Below are 20,173 nucleotides of genomic sequence, written 5' to 3'. Positions count from 1 at the left end.
AATAGATGCCCGCCTTCAACAAGCCAGATTACCATTTGAATTAGACCACACAAAGGTCCTTTAATAAGGGATCTTTATCTTACACAAGGCAGAAAAAATTACTGAAAGAAATCTTTCCCAAAACATTTTCACGTCACAGACTCCAATTAACATAACCATCCCCAGACAATGAATATTATGTTCACCCAGAAAATCAAAGTCAAATACTACCAAAGTATTCTAAAAATTCTAAGAATATATTCCCAGGTTTTTTAAAAAGTGACTTCATGAAAATGTGGTAACAGAAAAACTTGTAAACAGTAGTTAATTATTCAGAGTAAAATTGTGCCTTTTAATAACATTTTTTGAAAACTTGATTCCCAGTTTCTGAATATATGTAATGAAATTTTCTTTCAACTCTTGCCATGTTTTGACCCTTGTCACATTCATTCATTCATTTGTTCATTCTTTCATTAAGAGAAGTTTGAAGGTTCATCTTCTTTGATAGTAAAAGAAAAAAAATTCAACTGGCTAGGCCAGAAATCTCCAAAAAGATTCCCTCAAGGAAGAGGGAAGCCACAGTCGATCTTTAAATTAATATACAATCATAAAACCCAGCTCTCCTCTGTGCATTTCTGCTTGTCACATTAAGTCTGGTTTTCATGCCTGACCTAAAGGAGATCATTCAAAAAATAGAGAATTCACTGACAAGTTAGAGAGGAAAAAGAATTTGACATCATTCAAATCAGCAAACCTAGTCGATATCCTTAAATGTGCCTGGCAAATTCAGTAGCATTTAGGAAGACCTGCCCCGACCCTCCTCAAAGAATGAACATACCTTGGGCTTTGTCAGAATAGCCCAAAGCATGGGGCACCTGGGTAGCTCAGTCAGTTAAGCATCTGACTTTGGCTCAGGTCTTGATCTCAGGGTACTGGGATCGAGCCTGGCATTGGGCACCTCACTCAGTGGAGAGTCTGCTCGTCCCTCTCCCTCTGTCCCCCCCACCCCGCCTGTGCTCTCTCTCAAATAAATAAATAAAATCTAAAAAAAAAAAATAGCCCAAAGCACAGTCAGGACGTATACGTGCACCCTCTGTGTCTAACGCATGGTGACTACGACAGGATAACTGCTCTGTTGTTTTTTCTACATCATTCCCACACACAATTTCTCCTCAGAGCAAAGAGGTGGGACTAGGGCTGAAGAAGAATGCCTCATGTGCTAGAGTTAGACTCGCAGGTAACATGCAGTCTTCTGGAAAGGTGTTAAGCAAAGGTTCCATGTTTTTAGTTTCCACTATGTATTTCCGCCACTAATGGTTTCACAAAGGATTTAGTTCCCACAGGCCATGGAGAAAATCTTACAAGGGGAATCAGAATTCTGACATTATCAAATTTGAATGCTTAACTATCCTTCAGTGAAAAGTAGTCTTTCTCCATATGCATGTGTATGTCTGTGTAAAATGTAACAAGAATTCTGTAATCACCATGACTCTGCTACTTACTAAAAATTATGCTATGGCTCACAAATAAAAAGTCCAAATAAAAGTAAACGGGAAGAGGAGAGCAGGGGAGAGCAATAACCAGAGTACACCAAGCCTGACTGTATAGCACGTTTTATTTTATTTTTTTCCTTTTTTTTTATTTTAATGTTTTTTTATTATATTATGTTAGTCACCATACAGTACATCCCCGGTTTCCAATGTAAAGCTCGATGATTCATTAGTTGTGTATAACACCCAGTGCACCATGCAATACGTGCCCTCCTTACTACCCATCACTGGTCTATCCCATTCCCCCACACTCCTCCCCTCTGAGGCCCTCAGTTTGTTTCTCATAGTCCATAGTGTATAGCACGTTTTAAAACCAGCCCAGTTCTGACTTTATGATAATCTCCATGGTTTAGATTAGTTATATTCAAGAACTAGTGTTTTCGGCACTAAACTCACTTCTGAGTTATTAAATTAAAAAATGTTGTAAGGAAGCAGGACTTAATGAATAAATAAAGTCATTCAAAACTGTGTAATTCAAATATAAATTGGAGTGCCTGGGCGGCTCTGTTGGTTAAGCATCTGACTCCTGATGTCAGCTCAGGTCATGAGATCAAGCCCCACATCAGGCTCCACGATTCTAAGGTTGTCTTTCTCCCTTTCCTTCTGCCCTTCCCCCACCACCCTCTCTAAAAAAAAAAAAAAAAAAAAAAAATATATATATATATATATATATATATATATTAATATGTTGCATTTTAAAAGTATGTTCATTCTATTTTGTTATACCAGTACACACAAGAACAGAAATATATTCTGAGAAAAAAAGATCCCCAAACGACTACAGGATATAAAGACATTCTAAAACTACTCCATATCACACACTGGTTAAGAGTGAGGGTTGCAGGAGTGCCTGGGTGGCTCAGTCGTTAAGCGTCTGCATTTGGCTCAGGGCGTGATCCTGGCATTATGGGATCGAGCCCCACATCAGGCTCCTCCACTGGGAGCCTGTTTCTTCCTCTCCCACTCCCCCTGCTTGTGTTCCCTCTCTCTCTGGCTATCTCTCTCTCTGTCAAATAAATAAAATCTTAAAAAAAAAGAGTGAGGGTTGCAGGACCCTTAGAGAAATGGCTAATTCAAGTCTGGATCAGGAAGTCGATAAGATGAACCTGGAACATTTTGTCATAACAGAAAACAAGGAAGCTATCAAAGGCTTCTAGGGTCTCACTGAAAAAACTCCGGAATCACCATGAAAAAGCTCTCTCTGGTCAACATTAGAAAATTCCAAGCATTTATCCTACCTTTCCTGTACAAACTGTACCTCAGGTTAACCAAATAGTTGATGAGGTAAAGATCTTTTTTACTGAAGAGTTTCAGCTAATTGAGAAGGAAAGAAAGACTTTCGGTATTACCATTTTGCCATCCCTACTGAAGTAATGGATTCAGGAAATGATCATCAATGGTTGCTAAAACCGACCAATTCATAACCCGATGGGGATGGAGTTTTATAACAAATGGACCAGAGTGGTAATACTTAAGAAGAGAAAGAATCATAGTGCTTCCTGAGGGACTATAACAGTAAGTCCATAACACTAACCATTAAGTATTTTTCCTCCAAATTGAACTTGAATCTGATCTGAAACAGGAGCATGTTAAACGAAATAGGGAGAGGACCCATTTACACTCACTCGCCAGATGACTTCATTCCATCTCAGGGCTTTAAATCTCTCTATATCCTATTAACTCCCAGAATTAAATGCCTAGCATCAACCATTCCCCTGAATGCCAGACTCCTATCCAACTGCCTACTTCACATCTTCCTTCGGATGCCAGCTGGCACCTCGGACAACAGAACCCTTGCTCCCCCTGGAACCCACTCCTCTCCCAGCATCTGCTTTCTCGAAGCAGATGGCACCAAACTATGGCATCTTCCTCTCGTGCCTCACATCCAATCCATCAGAAGAGTCCACTGGCCCTTTCTTTAAATATTTCTTCTTGCCATTCGCACTATTATTGCCTTATTATTGTTGCATCCTTTATCTCCTTGCTGAGATAACCAGTCTCCTGATCTCCATTTTGGACCGAAGCAGCTAGAATGATTTTTAAACATAAATCAGATCGTGTCATTCTCCCAGTGGCTTCCCAACATCGTTCCATCGCCACACCACAAGGCCTTGTCAAACCAGGCCCATATTATTACTCCATTCTCATTTTCTATAACTTTTTCCTTTGCAAATTATACTCCAATCTAGAGATCTTCTTGTCATTCTTAGAATACTAAAACCTTCCATCCTGAGGTTCTTGCATTGCTATTCCCTCAATCTGGAAAACTCTGTGCCTGGCTATCCTTTTTTTTTTTTTTTTAAAGATTTTATTTACTTATTTATTTGAGAGAGACAGAATGAGAGAGAATACAAGATGGGGGAGGGTCGAAGGGAGACGGAGACTTCCTGATGAGCAGAGAGCCTGATGAGCAGGGAGCCTGATGAGCAGGGAGCCTGATGCGGCACTCGATTCCAGGACTCCAGGATCATGACCTGAGCCAAAGGCAGTCACTTAAACAACTGAGCCACCCAGATGCCCCTGTGCCTGGCTAATCTTAGGGCTCGATCTCTTCATTTTGTTCAGGTCTCACCCCAAATATCCTTCTCTCAGAGAGGCCTTTCCTGATCACATTAACTGAAACAGGCCCACCCGTCTGTCGTTACTCTATCCTCTTACCCTGCTTTATTTTTCATCACGATACTTATCCCTACCTGACAATGTATTACACACTATGTACTTTCTGTCTCCCAACTAGAATGTAGGTTTCATGAGCACAATGGCTATTTTATTCACCATTTTATTCCAAGAGTACATTTAGTAGCCACTCAAATATATGTTAAATGAATGAATTACAGCAATTAATTAGGAAATAACTTGTTCAGAGTCTATCTTCTGTGATAAACTGTAAACTCCATGAAGTGAGCAAGGCCAGGCCTGACCCAGTGTATACTCAATCTCATCTGAGTGAACAAAGAACCAGAGGTGGCACACCGCATCCAACATCTCCATATGCCGAAAACCTGTCTCTCAAGACCTCGTCCAGCTGGCTTGGATTTTCTAGAACCCAGAGTCCACTGCACAATCTCAGCAGTTCCTCCCCACCCTCCACTACCTGACCCAGGCAAGAGTAATTTCTCCCTTTTCTGAAGTCCCAAAGCAATTCGTACGTACCCCCTTCTATGGCACTTCACAATTTCTTCACAGTATTAGTGTTATCTGTGTATATGATTTACCTCATCTATTAACACTATATGCTCGCCAGCTGTATCTTATACATCTTCGTACATTCTATAGCAACTTGTATAATCAAGCTAGGTGCTCCATATTTAATAAACAGGTGGGAAAATGGGCTAAAAAAATGAAAAAATGAGCATAAAAGACAATCGGGATGCAAGAGAACGTTCAGAACAGTTTCCAGACACAAGAATATGTGGGTTAGAAACTAGCAGCTCAATTTTCCTTAGATCTGTAAAGTATGAGGCCTTCCTCTGTGGGATTAACCTTGAAAACGTTGAAGAGTCCCGTTCAGTGGTTCTCAACTCTGAAGTTTAGCAGATACCTCTGAGAATCAGATGAAAGCTGTCAGCCCTTCCTCCACAGAAAAATGCACATCTACAAACAGAAAGAAAGTATTCCATAAGAAAGCACAAGAGAGGAGAGTCAAAGGTCTGGTGCTGAAGGCCACCAGTTCAGGTCGGTCAATATTTCGGATTTCTGAGCTCAGAGTGAAAGGAGGGGACCCTGAGGAAAATGGATTTCTTACTGACCTATTAACTGAGGACTTTAAAAATTCCTCTGGGTTCCTCCACAGACCTGGGAGTGAGGCAGCAACTGCACGTATTGTCCCGAGTGCAGGCTGCACCCGGGATTATTCTGCCCTGGAGGTTTAGTCTAGTCTCTGGAGGACAGGACAGAAACGGATTAGTGACGGAAGCAAATGGCTGGGTCACACAGAACTTTGTCACTCCCAGTCTTGTTCCATGAACAGGGTAGGATGAGCACCACATAAACCCTGTTAATAAAAATAAATAAGGAAAATATATGCAGGTATCAACTGGGGCATAGAAATATGAAATAAAAGTGTCACTTGAAGCTACGAAAAATGCTTAAGAAATAATAGCCCTCTAGAATACTTCATAATTTTGATTTCCTTAAACCCTCCCTCCTAAACACAAATGCACATACACATACACAGAGAAATGTTTGTCAGATATACCCTTCAGTTAGTTTTACCAAGGACGAGTCTGTCATCTACCTATTGCCTCCTTTTAGAAGGTAAAATTGGGTGACAGAATGGTGTGGCAGTGCAGTGAGAGGAAAAGATGATCCCCTTTCTCCATCAGGCTATAATCCTTATGCTCTGGGGGATGGAGAGCAGTAATCTGGCCTTTTCAGCGGTACCAGGGAGCAACCCTGACAACCGTTAGGATGAAATTAAGGGGAGGCTATGAGCAGCTTACCATTGAAAGGAACAGGCAAGAGGCCTAAGCCCAGAATCTTGAGTTCAGAGCACATGAGAGAAGGAGACACACCTTTTGGAAAAGGAGGGTGAGTGTAGTACGACTTCTGTACTTTAAGAGAAATATAAACCCTGTGTTAGCAAAGAAATGATAAAATGCTTTGTAGAATCTCCCTGCTTTGAAGACAAGAATGGTTGCTGAATCAGAGACCCTACGAAACTGTGTAAGTGGAAAATGGCTAAGGAAGAAGCTACTCTTAAAGTCTGACAGAATTTTAGGAAATAATACATGAGAAAATATATAGGAAAATACGTATTAAACATACACAAAAAGCACTGCCACAAAAAATGATAAACTCCAATAAAATTAATTTTTCCTAAGATAACATTATCCTAAGATAATATAAAAGAAATTTTATTTTATTTTTTTAAGGTTTTATTTATTTATTTGAGAGAGAGAGTGCATGAGCAGGGGGAAAGGGCAGAGGCAGGGGGAGAAGCAGACTCCCTGCTGAACAGGGAGCCCAACATGGGGCTCCATCCCAAGACCCTGGGATCATGACCTGAGCCAAAGGCAGATGCTTAACCGACTGAGCCACCCAGGCGCCCCTAAAAGAAATTTTAAAGATAAGCCATAGATGTGCTCATATCCAGAATGCATAAAAAACTCCCACAGCTCAATCAAAGATAGACAATCTAACAGAAAAATGGGGAAAAGTCTTAAAGGCACTTTACAAAATAGCTTAACAGTCAATAAAGATGGAAAAGTGCTCAGCCTCATTAGTCATCAGAGAAATGCAAATAAAAACTATAATGAGATATCACTATAAACCTACAGACAGGCAAAAACTAAAAATCCAGACAATACCAAATGTTATCAAGAATGTACAATAATACTCCGCTGGTCTGAATGTAAACTGTCCAGTGAAGTAGAAAACAGATCCATTCGGTTCCTATGCAGGCTTACACCAATATGCTGTCCTGCCTCCCTCTGGATTTTGAGCGGTGAACACATGAAAAAAGACAAAACTGGGAAAGGACATTTATGCAAAAGCAGGGAGATAAGAAAATGCAAATTTTCCTTTAGTAAAGGCAAGTAATGGTGACAATGTTCAGTAAGAGAAAGAAGGATGAAGCAGCAGACGTGAAGAGCCCCGAATGCCAATTTAATGAGTCTGGTCTTTACCATAAAGCTCATGAAGTGGGGAAGTAGGAAAAAGTGGTGAAAAGCAGGAACTCTAGTCAACACAACTGGGCTTGCATCATGGCTCTGCCACTTACTAGCAATACCACTTTGGGAAAGTTATTTAATCTCTTTGAATCTCAGTTTTATTATCTTTAAAATGAGGACAAGAGTATCCAATATTATAAGGTTATTATGGAACTGAGAATTTATGAAAAACTCTTTGCACAGGTGTCTGGAGTTTAATATTTCTTTAAGGGAAAACAAATCTAGGCTTTAAGCCCAAAAAGTTCAAGGTGGTGAGGAACATCCAGGTGGTAGCCAGAAATATAGGTCTGGAGATGGGAAGAGTGTACCGGAAGGCAGAAACTGAACGATTAGGGAGCTAAACACAGTGGGGTGACAATTAAGCAAAGGTGTCCCAGGGCCAAGTGTCAACTGAAAAGAGAAGCTGAGAACAGAGACCTGAGAAGAGAGTCATTTATTTTTTTTTTTTAAGATTTTTAAAATTTATTTATTTTTGAAAGAGAGAGAGCACGAGTGGGGGAGACGGGCAGAGGGAGAAGCAGACTCCCCACTGGCACGGAGCCCGATGCTGGGCTCGACCCCAGGACCCTGGGATCATGACCTGAGCCAAAGGCAGACACTTAACCGACTGAGCCACCCAGGCGTCCCAGAAAAGACTCATTTAAAGAGGGTTCAACAAGAAACATGAGTTAGTGAAGCGAGAGAATTTAAATATAATTATGAATACGTTCAACACTAAGGCTTTTCTTGTGACTTTTCATCCTCTTTTTTTTTAAAGAAGGCTCCAAGCCCAGCATGGAGCCCAACGCCAGGTTTGAACTCACAACCCTGAGATCAAGATCAACTCTGAGCTGAGATCAAGAGTCAGATGCTTAAACGACTGAGCCACCCAGGCAGGCGCCTGACCACTCCTTATACTCTTCATGCACAATCTTCCCTGTGCATTTCACATATTAACTGATTTGATCCACACAATGACCCTGAGTGATACACGGAAGAGTAATTATGTCCATCTCAAAGAGGAAAAAATAGCTACTAAATGGCAGAGCTGTGACATGCACACAGATCTAGGATTCTAGGTCCAGTGCCCTTAGTCCTGGACACTCCTATGGGAGATTTCCTGCCAACAGATTCAGAGTAAGCTTCACACATACAGCTCCCACCACTAACATCCACTGCATGAAATGCCTCTACGTGTTTTGCCCTCCAGAAGATACTCAAACTTCAAGATCCAGCTCTTGGGTGAATGCTTCTCTGAGTAACCTCCCTCTCTTAAGAAATGTTCTTTCTTTCCTTTGTTCCACTGCTATTCCTTAACTATTCTTTCACTATAAGATTTCTTGATCAGGCTATATTCCATTTATTTGTTTGCATATTTCTCTCTTCCATCAGACAGCAAACCATGTCACATTCATTTTTTATATTCCCCCATGGATTCTAAAATGCTTGGCATTTAAAACATGCTCCATAAATATGCGTTTCCTTTTCTTCCAAAGAGAATGAGAAAGACTTGAATCAATCATAAAAGAAGCATTCTAAAAATAATTACAAGAAATGAATAAAACAACTACCAAGCAGCAAGAGCCAGCTAAATTCAGATGCACGTCTACATGATATGGCATGATACTACACTGCCCTCCGTAAACACACTGTCTGCAAAGGAGGAAAAAGTCAGCAGTTCCTTTATCACAGGTGAAACTTACTACCCTAAGAAGCAAATACAAATACAAAAGCAAATGAGTAAATCTGGAAGACATTTAAATAAATGCACTTTTCTAAAATAATTCTAGGCCTTCATACCTAAATTACAACTCCAGTTTCAATATAACCATAAACTACATTCCCCAATTTGAAAGCAACAGTTTTAGCAAGAAAAACTGCAAATGCCTGGATAAAAAAGAGAAAGTCCAGATCCAGGCACAGCCTCCAGGGGTATTTCCCCGATTGCTGCAGAGTTGTGAAGTACCAATCCATCCCTCAGAAAGGTAAATTTACATCACCTCCAAAGTACAACTGAAACTGACCAGAATCAAGACACTAGTCACTTCACCAACTGTTTGATATTGATTAGATGTCTCTTTCCCTTCCTTTTATAATTAATATATTTCAAAACTGGGGAGCAACAGAAAGAATTCCTGTAATGAAACAAATCCAGTAGAGTCCTAAATAAAAATGCCAAGTAACATTTTCATCATGCTGGCTTACCTAAATTCCAAGCATGAAACATTTCATAGTTTTCCTATCTACTGATAAAGTATAACTCTTCCTTAAACATAAAAGTCATCTTTGAAAAGTGCTATGTTACCTGTTATAAAAAGAGTAAGTCCATATTAGCACTGGAAACTTCTGTTCCAAGCAAATAAATTCTATTACATTCCCCGGGGGCAGGGGGGTGCTATCAACTTGGTATAACGCAGCTTTTCCAAAAGATTCACATATACCTATGCCTGCAGGCACTTTCTGCTCTAAGGGCTGTTTATGACAGTGTCGGCTGAAGGCTTTGTGGAAGGACATAATGTCCTGCCTATCCTACTACCTCAGCCTTTGATTCAGAGCTAATATATGTCATGAGGTCCACCTAGGAGCTGCTTTTCATTTTTTGGCTCCTCTGGCTGGGCTTAAATGACAGCACTCACTTGCCACACATGTTTTAACAAACTTTCAAATCCCTTAATGGCACACTTGGGACACAATATAATACACTGTTCAGGAAATACCTTGGAGCCAAGAAAAGCTATTGATATTTCCACAGGGAGTTCCTGACAAGGCTTGCCAATAAGCTTCTTTCATTATAAAGTATGACCATGGACATATCATTTTAAAGACATATTACAGACATTCTTAAAGGCATATGTGTTATTGGGAACTTTGTTTGCCTAAGGTAGTTCATTCAAAAATACCTTTTTATTTCGTTTACAGGAACAGAACTATTTCCATTCTACTGGTTACTCAGGAAAAAAATTCTTTACCTTTTTCAATCAATCAATTCATCTTCTTTTCTTCTCTCCCTCTCTTTCTCTCTCTCTCACACACACACACTCCCCACCACCACATCCATTAGCTCATCCTATCAACTCTACCTCCATGGCTACCATGGCCACCACCCTAGTTCAGGCTCCATCATCTCTCACTTGATTATAGGTAACAGACTCGAAAGGGGTCTCCCTACTTCTATTCTCTCACCCTTTCTGTCTGTTTCCAACACAGCAAAGTGAGCCTATGAAATATAAGTCCTATCATGTCAAATTCTTTGCTCTAAATCCTCCAAGGTTTTCCACCTTCATTAGAGCTAAAACTCAAATACTGATTAATGCACAGCCCTCCCTGGCCCCTACCCCTACCCCATGAGCCCTCTGACCTCATTTCCAGCTATTCTCTGCTTCAGCTTTTTGCTGTTCCTTGAACACGCAAGGCACATATTTACCGTCCCCCAAGATCTCCACAAGGATAGCTCCCTCACTTCTTTCCATTCTTACTCAAAGTCACCTTCTCAAGGAAGCCTTCTTTGGTTGCCATATTTAAAATCTCAACCCCAGGGGCGCCTGGGTGGTACAGTCGGTTAAGGGTCCAACTCTGGGTTTCGGCTCGGGTCGTGGTCTCATGGTCATGAGATCGAGCTTCGCATCCAGCCCCGCACTCAGTGTGGAGTCTGCTTGAGATTCTCTCTCCCTCTCCCTCTGCCCCTCCCGCTCATGCTCTCTCTTTCTCTAAAATAAATAAATAAATCTTTAAAAAATAAAATTAAATAAAATCTCAACCCCATCCCCAAAACACATATCTCTCTCCCTTATTTATTTTCCCCTTTAGTACTAATCGCTATTGAGCATGCCACACATAGTATTTTATTTATATCATTATATCCTTCCCAGTGAAACAAGCTCCACAAAGGCAAGGACTTGGCCTGTTTGCTCACTATTATATTCCCAGCACTTAATATGGTACCTAATATAAGGCCTCCTACACAATCCCATCTTAATGTGTTACTATCACCTTAAACTCAAAATATCAAAAACCACTCTGGTCTTTCCCCTCAAAGCACTCCCCTTTCCAGCACCATTACCACTTTCTTCCAGGCCTTGCAAACTCAAAACCTCACAACCACATCAACTCTTCCCTATTGCTGAACATACTGCTTCACCAAATCCTTCGCTTGTCTTTTTACAAGTGCTCTTATATCTCTACAAATTCCCTGGCATTCTCATGCTGCATCCTCAAAAAAAAAAAAAAAAAAAAAAAACCTGATTAAATTACCTTCTTATTCAAAAACTTTCCATGGATCTCCCTTCCTAGAGAAACTAATTCTCTGTTTTGGGGCTTACCATTCAAAGACCTTTTGAATGTCCACTGATCTTTTTAGACCATTTGAATCTTACCTGCCACTCCCTTCCATTACATACCATTCACAGGCCGCTGCAACTTTTCCCTCACTTAGATCACAACTCGAAAACAGGTTTCTAGCAACTCAGAACAGCAGGATCTGTCTCCCTCTATTCATCTGTGACTGCAGTAAAGGAAAACTAATACAACTCCCTACTGAAAAATGGTTCAATTTTGTTTTAAATATTTTAAGAAAAAAAGGAAAAAGGGCTCTTGCAGAAATGATCTGTATCTGTCAAGGAGCAGACCAGGCTCGGATTGCAGGAGAGGAAGAGAGCAAAAGTTTGACTAGTCAGGGTTTAGCGTCTCTGGACACTGCTCCTAAGAGATCATGGAACTTGAAACAGAATTATGGGTGTCCTGTGACACGTACCCTCACTCCTCTTCTGCATGGCTACTGCAAACAACTAACCAAACACAATCCAAATCTGGTACAGCCAAGCCTCTGGACCTAGTCACCAAGGAGAGGAAGACGCAGGAATGCTTCACCTTAGAGGAGACAGAGTTCACAAAACACAGTAGAATCCAACTAGAGTAATCTCGGAAACAAGGCATTAAATATTTTAATGCCAGAAATGAGCAGAGACATAGGGAATAGAATTTGGCAGAACATCACACCAAGTTCTGAAGCTCAGACACAAATAAAGAAAAGTTGGGCAAGAAGCTGGATAGAAGCAAACCTGGGAAAGCAGACCCAAGGCAAGAGTTCCCAAGAAAAGACAGAACTGAATGAAAGACCTTCCAAGAACAGAGTCCATGGAAGGAACAATCATTGAGATTTAGTGAAAGAACATATACAGGTACACGGAGCTCAGTAGGTAGTGAATGCTTTCTTTCAAATCTGAATCTTTACTGCATTTTTGACCTAAGTCTTTAAAACATACTTAATGTATTAATAATGACTAGTTTAGCCGCAAGAAATGAAAAAAACAAACTTGAATTGGCTCTTTTTTAAATAACTTATTAGCTTATATAATTGAGTCTACCTGATCAAATTGTGAGGCTCACCTGGTATTTGAGAGAGAGAAAGAGAGAGACAGAGAGAGAGAGAGAGCACGTGTGTCAGCTCAGATGCCCTCAATATTAGCTCCATTATCAGGGCAGCCTCCTCTTCATAGTGTGAATAAGGATTCCAATAGCTTCAGAATTACATCCTTTCTTCTTAGAGACCCCATGGAGAAAAAAGGGAGAAATTCTTACACAGGTGCTCTGCAAATCAGTCCCAGGATTACCCTGCTGGGGTTGATTTGGGTTGCATGCCCATTTGTGAATCAATCACAGGACAAGGAGGTAGACTAAACTGATACATCCCTGTATCTGAGGAATGTGACCAATTTTTCAATGCTAGTAAAAAATAAAGCTAAAGTCTCCTCAGAAATGCTCAAAGTATGGGGGCACCTGGGTGGCTCAGTCAGTTAAGCATCTGACTCTTGATCTCAGCTCAGGTCTTGATCTCAGGGTCATAAGTCTAAGCACAATGGTGGGCTCCATGCTGGGCATGGAGCCTACTTAAGAAAAAGAAAGAAAGAAAGACATGTTCAAAGCAGGGCTCTTTTTTAAAAAACAATTATCTGTATTTCTTCACAGAAGCCTACTGATATAATTTCCAACTGTTCCCTGAATCAAAGATCATTCCCCTTTCAGAATCATAACAATTTTCAATATGAAATCAAAGCAGGAATGTAACATCATGCAGCATAGAAAATATTCAAAAAGTTTAAACAACATGGTCAAGAATGTAGAGCACATGTCAAATAAAGACTATTTGATTTAAAATTTTTACATGTATAGACACAGCTGCAGTGTCTGACCTCAGATTCCTTCACATCACACCAATCTCCAGCAAAACGGATTTCACATCCTTGACATACTTCAATATCCTGGACATCACTGAAAAATAAGCTCAATTTGAAGGCCATTTCAGAAAACCACACAGTACACAATGAAAATTTTTCAGAACAAGGGAGACTGAGAACATTAATGTAAGGGGTACAACCCAAGAGCCTAATGATGTTCCATACAGACAGTTTACTATTAGTAGATTAACCACAATTGTCTGGAAAGTCAGCCAACGTCTGAACTACCACCTTCATATATTGATAATAAAAACGGAAACCACATTTCTCTGATTAGTGGTTACTGGCACACTGTAAACTCTGTACCTACTGCTAGATTTTTAAAATAGATTTAAAGTACAGCCAACTCCAAAAATCTACTTGTATCTGCAACTATCCTTTCCTTCTTTACGCCTGAAGCCACAGCAGAGCAATATAGCTTTGAATACTATTTCTTGCCTTGAGGGCTTTGCTTACTGGGTAATACCCCCCAACACTATTTCATTTCTCCCTCCCTCTCTATGATAAACCTTTCTAATATCCACATGTGATGTTCTCTATCATTTCCATTCTTTGAAAACATTCTCATAAAACTGGAGTAGTTATATTAATATCAGTCAAATTAAAAAAATTTTTTAATTAAAAAATATTTAAAAAAACATATGAACAACATTTATACAAGTCAAAGGACTTTATTTTTTCAAAGGACTTTCATTCATATTCTATAAAGTCTTAACTCATTAATACAATGACAAACCAATTTAATAATTGGGTAAAAAACTAGCATAGGCGTTTCAGAAAAGACTATCTATCTGTCTATATCTATATAGATATAGATAGATATAGATGGCCAATGAACACACACCCAAAAACTGTTCAAGCATCATTTCATCATCAGGGAAATGCAAAACAAAAGATAACAAAAAACTACAATGACAAAAATCAATACTCCTATGGGCCTACCGGAATGGTTTAAAACTATACTACTATATCCTGCTGAGGATGTGGAGAAACTGACATTTTTAATAGGAGTAAAAAATGGTACAACTACGCTGGAAAACTGCTTCATGGTTTCTTATAAAGACAAACACGTTTACCAATGATCCAGCGATTCTATTTCTGGCTATTTAACCAAGAGAAATAAACACATATGTCCATACAAAGACATGTACAGCAGTGGTCACAGAAGTTTTATTCTTAAAGGTCAAAAAAAATGAAAATAACTCAAGTGTCCTTCAACTGGTGGATGGGTAAACAAACTCTGGGACATCTATATAGTGGAATAGTATTCAACAACAATAAACAACATGGATGGATCTCAAATGCATTATGCTAACAGAAAAAGGCCAGACTCAAAATAATTCCATTTATATGACATTTCTACAAAGGGCAAACCCATAGGGACATAAAACAGATTAGTGATTGGCAAGGGCTGTGGGGTAAGAGGAAATGCAGACTAAAAAGTGCTGCAAGGGAATCTGGGGTACGATGGGACTATTTTCTATCCTGACTATGGTAGAGGTTACACAAATCTATACAGCTTTTAAAATTCATAGAACTGAATGCTAGAAAGGGAGAATTTTACTGTATGTAAATATGTAAACCAAATAAATCTCCTTTGTATCCAAGCCAAACAAGCTTAGCATCTATACACACGGAGGAGAAAAAACGCAATTAAAACATGCAAAGTATTAGCCAAGGTAATCAACCGATGATATCAAATATTTTTCATTCTGCCAAAATCTGAAATCCAATAAACATTTATCAAAATCTTATAATGTTGAAAAGCATCTACTAGGCATTAAATAACCCCTCCTTACAGTGAGGTGACACTTAATAGTTAACAAAATACTCAAAAATATCATCACTACTACCAGGCCCCTGATACCTGGAAATAAGTAGGACCCACAAGGAACATCCCCAAATATCTGTAACCAAAAGTATACATCATTCAAATGGCATAAGCTCTGAGCAGTGAAAGGAACGACTGCTTCCTGCTGAGATGACCAAGAAAGGGCATAAAAATGATGGTGAAAATAACAGAGGTCAAGAGGATGACATTGATGAAAAAGATGGTATGGAAAAAGTCCAGGAAGTAGGCATGTTTGAGGAACAATAAGCAGACAAATATGATTTAGATCTGGAAGCTGCTGAAGAGCCTCCCACAACTTCCACCACCATACATACACACACACACACACACACACACACACACACACACACACACACACACAATCCACAAAGGAAGATTAAGCTCTTTCCTGCCAGAGAGAGGCCTGAATGTCATTCAGACGGTATACCCTAAAATGCACGTGTGTGTACACACAAATGCAGAACTTGTTTCTTTTTTCTTAACTTGTTGCTTAAAAAAAAGAAAGCCCTTGCAGTAGACATTAGTACAGAAATAATACATAACACTCTAACCACAAGTAGAACTGAGGTTTTTGTACACCAGCTGCCACTGATCAACTGGTTATGGGATTCCATGTAGAAAAACTAGAACTCCAACTTGCAAATGACCCATGCTCAAAAATAATGTGGTACAACAGTGGGGAATCCAGGACCTGAGTGAGGCGGCAGGAGCCCAACAGGGCTTAAAGCCTAAGCAAGAAGGGTGACCTCATGGAAGAGCAGGTCAGTAATACCACCATATATGTTACAAACAGGATCAACAAAAAAATAAATACACGGTGGACAATAACAGCCATGTTTCTCACTATTAGAAGGAGTCACGAATATGGAAAGGGGGAAACTAAAATGAATCCTGTGGTGTTGGAACTATCAGTGTGAACTCACTGTTTTCTAGATAGATAGGGAGGGAGGGAGGGAGGGAGGGAGGGAGGGAGGGAGGGAGGGAGGCAGAAAGACAGGAAGGAAGAAAGGGGTATATACACATACATATATTTCCTAGTTCTGGTCACTGAGAGGCCTTGGGGGCATCTGGATTTCTCTACTAAAAGGAATGAGGACTTCTTACAAAACAGCTGATTCCATGGCACAAGCAGGGAAAAGTGAGGCTGGAGCATCTCCAGAAAATAAAGAAGTGTTCAAAGAAGGATGAGAACATGTCAAAATGATACAGAAGCCAACCTGGGGGATTCTACTGGCCAAATCTGGGGCAAATGGAATGAAATAATGATAGTAACAGATTACTCCTCTGGGAAATTACATAATCTGCTCTTTCCCAAAGAGCATCTATATACTAAACATACTCACTTTTCAGGAACTGTGAATTCAAACATTTGCTCGATAGTATGGTAGCGCCCTTCTGTCCCTTTAAGACACCCACTATCACTTGACGCCAGTGGGTCATGACAACATGAGTGCCTATCTCTGCTTATAATAAGCCACATAAAACTGGACCAAGCAAGGATAGAGAAGGCTTCTCAGCAGAGATGACTCTGGAGGAAGCAACATGTCTCAGTCTCTGAAACCAAGGCAGGCTTTCTTCTACTTCCGGCATACCCAGAGCTGAAGACCCCTAAAAGGTAGACAAGATGACTCTAAGAATCTAAAGCAAATTTCCCAAGACCTTTGAATAAACACTGATTTTAAAAATAAATTTGTCTAAGTTGTTTTTTTTAAAAGGAAAAACTAAAGCATTGCTGTTCTTTTTACTTTACTTGGTCCTAAATATGGTATACAGCATCATCATTACTTTACAATGACGGGGGTGAGGGGGGGGTGTCTTTCACTAATGAAGTAGTTCCTTCCCTCCCATGAAGACTGTATTTCTGAACAACTCCAATACAATTTCCAATTTCCAATTTATAGTTCACATAAAGTCATGTTTCATTTCAAATCTGACAAGACCTCCAATGTCCCCTGCGGGTTCTATGCACATGGACTACACTTCTATGATTCAGAAGCTGACATAACAGAGGAAGCTATTGTGAACCCTGAGACCAGTCTGGCTGCCACATATAAAATTATCCCTGGAGGCAGTCGGCTTATGAGATCTAACTTTGAAGAAGTAGAAAAGAATAAAAGAAGAAACCTGGCCATGAGCTATAAAGTGCAGAACTGTATGTGCATGTGTGTTCACAATAGTATAAAAGCAAGGAGCTTATCTACATTATGGTGACTCTTCTTTTCAAGCTAAGACTTGCCCAAAGCTTTAGGAACAAAGTTACATTAACAAGAAGCTCTCTAGCTTCGCTGGGTAGGTCTCCAATCATGCGAGAAACATGTCTTTGCTTTCCCATTAGCACTTCCTTCCTTGCTTTGCAGATAGCTAAGCCCAGGTAACAAACAGCTGTATTTCAACAAGAGGGGCCCAAAAGTGTCACTTTGGGGTTACAAAATGAGCAGCCCCAGATACGGCTTTCAAAATCAGCTGCTAAAATCTGGTCTTAAAAGAGTTATTCTGAAGTCATTTAAATTTTGGGCTTATGCTGAGTTTGGTAGTACTATTATTTTTGATACTTAAGCCAGTGGTGAGTCTTCTGATGGTAGAGTTAACATTTTTTTTAACCAATAATTTTCTAAGAGCACTAGGCTGGAAATACAATTTTCATATTGTTTTATTTGAATCATTTTAAAAGCTGTCATCTTTCCCCTACCTTGATAGAAGCATAAAAAATGAGTTCAATGTAAGCTAGTTCAGCCATATAACCTCACAGTTTACGCCACTAAAAAATTCTTCTGAAAATTATCCCGGGCAGAAATTTTTGTATACAAAGTATCAGCCAAGAACAAATTTTTACAGCTGACTTCTAAACCCTTTAAAATTGTATTTTATAATGGAAATACTGACAGATGCTTTACCCTAGAAGCACTATTTAATATTTCTAGCTTTTCCAAAATACAATACTATGAACTCAGAAGCAGTGATATAGAAAAGAAAAAGTCTTAAATTATAAATCTATTTTTAAAAACAGGCATGAATACAGCCAAGGAAACAGTCAAAAAAACTAAGAGGCAGCCCACGGAATGGGAGAATATATTTGCAAATGACACTACAAATAAAAGACTGGTATCCAAGAGCTACAAAGAACTTCTCAAACTCAATACACGAGAAACAAATCAACAAATCAAAAAATGGGCAGAAGATATGAACAGACACTTTTCCAATGAAGACATACAAATGGCTAACAGACACATGAAAAAATGTTCAAAATCATTAGCCATCAGGAAAATTCAAATCAAAACCACACTAAGATACCACCTTACGCCAGTTAGAATGGCAAAAATAGACAAGGCAAGAAATAATTGTTGGAGAGGATGTGGAGAAAGGGGATTCCCTCCTACATTGTTGGTGGGAATGCAAGTTGGTACAGCCGCTCTGGAAAACAGTGTGGAGGTCCCTTAAAAAGTTAAAAATTGAGCTACCCTATGACCCAGCCATTACACTACTGGGTATTTACCCCAAAGATACAGACATAGTGAAGAGAAGGGCCATATGCACCCCAATGTTCATAGCAGCATTGTCCACAATAGCCAAAGCGTGGAAGGAACCAAGATGCCCTTCAACAGATGACTGGATTAAGAAGTTGTGGTCCATATATACAATGGAATATTACTCAGCTATCAGAAAGAACGAATTCTCAACATTTGCTGCAACATGGACGGCACTGGAGGAGATAATGCTAAGTGAAATAAGTCAAGCAGAGAAAGATAATTATCATATGATTTCTCTCATCTATGGAACATAAGAACTAGGAAGATCGGTAGGCGAAGAAAGGGATAAAGAAAGGGGGGGAGTAATCAGAAGGGGGAATGAAGCATGAGAGACTATGGACTATGAGAAACAAACTGAGGGCCTCAGAGGGGAGGGGGGTGGGGGGAATGGGATAGACCGGTGATGGGTAGTAAGGAGGGCACATATTGCATGGTGCACTGGGTGTTATACGCAACTAATGAATCATCGAACTTTACATTGGAAACCGGGGATGTACTGTATGGTGACTAACATAATAAAAAAATAATAATAATAATAAAAAAATAAAACAGGCATGAGTAAAATATATTTTATGGGTCAAACATGTTTACATGCATTTAGCTATCATAACTACTACATTTAATTTTGCAAATGTTTTCTTGAACCACTTAGTCAGTATTTCAATCTATGATACTTTTATTTGTGATTGGTGATTGATTTCAGCCTGGCTTGATACCCATTCACCATATACAGATGGAGTTCAGGTCCTGTTTCCACAGGCAGGAGAAGTAAGAACATTATCTAAGTTCATATCAGTTGAAGCAGAAGGAAGGCTGTAAACCACAGTGAGCCTGGAAAACTTGGAACAGTAGGAAGCCATTTCTGGGAAGTGGATACCCAAATCAAAGAAAATCAGTGACAAGGACATCCCAGTGCACCACATAAAGACAGGTGCCAGACACATCTGTAACTAAATTAATTTTTCTACCACACCTCCTACTACCTCAATATCATCCTATAGCTCTAATTATAACAAGAGAAAGTCACCCACACTCAGTACCCTCTATCCCAACCCAAACTGCATCCAAAACATAACAACTAAACGAAATGCACTTATATCCTCTGGATTCCAAAAGGTTGGTGATATGAGGAGATAGACACAGAACTAGAGCCCTCTAGAACTGAGATACTGGCTTTGATGTTCAACACTTGAAACATGTCGCGATACTTTTAATTAGAAACATGCTCAAGTTTCATCATCTTTAAAATGAGATTTAAGGGGCTCCTGGGTGGCTCAGTTGGTTAAGCAACCAACTCCTGGTTTCAGCTTGAGTCGTGATCTCAGGGTCATGAGATCGAGCCCCGCATTGGGCTCCATGCTTAGTGTGGAGTCTGCTTGGG

The 20,173-nt window shown here is 39.7% G+C and overlaps 1 protein-coding gene across 8 annotated transcripts in view; it reads right to left on the bottom strand.

The window, feature by feature from the left end:
* The window catches only part of DIS3L2 (DIS3 like 3'-5' exoribonuclease 2), a 344,150-nt gene that overhangs the window by 225,231 nt on the left and 98,746 nt on the right, over nt 1-20,173 (bottom strand). The gene's annotated exons all lie outside the window — the stretch shown is intronic.

The sequence above is a fragment of the Ursus americanus genome, chromosome 1, assembly GCF_024610735.1.
Source record: "Ursus americanus isolate L20-20 chromosome 1, mUrsAme1.1.p, whole genome shotgun sequence".
Classification (NCBI taxonomy): domain Eukaryota; kingdom Metazoa; phylum Chordata; class Mammalia; order Carnivora; family Ursidae; genus Ursus; species Ursus americanus.
Note: the sequence above shows the minus strand (reverse complement) of the source record. Positions and strands in the feature narration are given on the sequence as shown.